This window comes from Vombatus ursinus, unplaced genomic scaffold (genome assembly GCF_900497805.2).
Source record: "Vombatus ursinus unplaced genomic scaffold, bare-nosed wombat genome assembly UNPS02010980.1, whole genome shotgun sequence".
Classification (NCBI taxonomy): Eukaryota; Metazoa; Chordata; class Mammalia; order Diprotodontia; family Vombatidae; genus Vombatus; species Vombatus ursinus.
In genome coordinates, this window is record NW_020950758.1 from 5,818,213 (window position 1) to 5,820,465 (window position 2,253).

Below are 2,253 nucleotides of genomic sequence, written 5' to 3' on the forward strand. Positions count from 1 at the left end.
TGAAAGACCATGATCTCCCCTAATTTGGACATTACACTTCTTATATGAAAACTAACATCACATTACCTCTTTCGACTTTGAAATCATCCTGGTAACTCATCTTAAGCTTGCAGCCCACTAAGACCCGCAGATCTGTTTCTCAGACAAACTGCTGCCTATCCAGGATTCCTCCATCTTGTACTTGGGAAGATGATTTTTTGAACCTCAGTGTAAAATTTTACATTTATCCCTATTCAGCCTCTCTGCCCTCTCACTTGCCAGATCTCATTGGAAGCCATGGTCACGGAGGTGAGACAATAGAAGTGTTAGACTTTTTATAGTGAAACCTGAGTTTGAGCCGTGAGTGGCTTTGCTTGTTTTTAGCCTTGGAGCTTGGAAAAATGACTTAACTTTTCAAAATCTCAGTCTACTCATCTAAGAAACAGGAACAAAAATATTTGCCCCATGTACATCCATAGGGGGTTGCCTGTTTGGAAATCGAGTCCTTTTTAGAGCTTCACAATGCTCCAGAATGATACAGGGCCTTTTTTTTAATCTTTACATAAGAATTAAACAGAAGTGGGATCTCTGCAGCAGCACAGGGTAGACTGAGGAAAGCCCATTGGACCTAGAAGCAGAAATAACAACTTCCTGCTCTGCCATTTACAAACTGTGTGCCCTTGCCAAGTTCCTTCTCTCTAAGCCTCAGTTTCCTCATCCAGACTGGTCTCTGGAAAGCAGACATAGCCCTTCACCAGAACCTTGCCCAAAGTCTTTCCCATTGCTGTGTGTCAAATGGGGGGATCCCACTGACACCAGGGAGCTCACAGAGTTGGGGGTAAGGCCCCTTTAAACAATAAGTGCTCCACACACGGGAGCTATTTTTATCCACCACCTTGACCAACACACAGCATTTTAAGTGACAACAAAAAGGCACACATGCCGGCTGCTGGCTGGACTTCAAAAGCAAGTCCAACAACATTAGACTAATGAGAAGCCCTTCTCTTTGTGCAGTGACGTTCAGCGGTGAAGGCATTTTTGTGGCAAGGTCTAATGCCGGCTGACAAATGTGTGCTTTGAAAGTTGGGGAAGAGACAATGGCTTCAGGATCCAGTGAATCTCTGCTCGGGGCTAGGGGCTGGGGGAGGGGGAGGATGGGATGATGCTCCAGTCTATCTGTCTGCATCAGTGCTTTATTCCATATTATAGGCTGAGGACTTTGATTTTGGTTTCAGGGAAGGGATGAGAATTAAGGGTTGAATTGCCCGCCTTAGCTGAAAATGGCTCAGTAGAAACACCTCCGGCTCAGGAATCTAAAGACAGGCTGTCCACCTCCTGCCTGGTACCCTGCTTCTCTTTCTGTGCTGTCTTCCCACATTAGCATCTGAGCCCCTCGAGGGTAGATTGCTGGTTTGTACTTATAGCTCCAGGGCATGGCACAAAGCCTAGCACATAGCAAACAATAAAAATTTTATCTACCTACCTATCTAGCCATCTGCCTACTAATGGATCTACCACTTGCCACCTATGTGACTATGGAAAACTCACACCCCCTCTCTGAGCCTCAGTTTCCTCATCTGTAAAATGAGAATAATCCCTCCTGCTATTCCTCCCACATAAGGCTGGGGTGAGGAAGTCATTTGGGAGGTACCGTATGAGTGTCGGATGTAATCAATGAACTCCAGAGGAGCTTTCCTCTCTCCCTTCTAATCTTTTCCCTTCCTTAACTCATAGACTCATAGAATGATGGGGTGAAAAAGGTCCCCGGGGGTTCTTGAGGCCAACCCGTGCCCAAAGCTTGGATCCCTTTTGTATGTGACCTCTGGGAGGAGCTGCCCCAACAGCCTCCATGTACTAACAATGCCAAGAGAAGAGGAAATATGGGGAGAAGAATAAGGAAGTAGCACTTGACTCCCTCCAATGTCCCTCCTTTTCCACTCTGATAGCCTCTACTTCTGTCTTATGATTCTGTGACTAGATTTCCCACAGTCCTCAGAGTCAAGCCAGCGACAGCCCACCTTCTTAGGTCTGTCCCCGCCAAAGAGAAGCTGAGCCTTTGCTCGTTCAGAAGTGTTCCCTAGGCTAACGAGCGATCAGCCAGAGCCCTTGGACAGCCTTTGCTTTTGTTTATTCCTCTTCCTTTATCTTTGCTATTATTTAGACAGTAACCCAGACAGGCCATTGGTGCTGCCTGTCACCCGGCTCCCTCTCCAGGCCTTGCCCAGTCCACACCACAAAGTGGGCAGATATATTGGCCAAGGGCTTTGGTTTGGG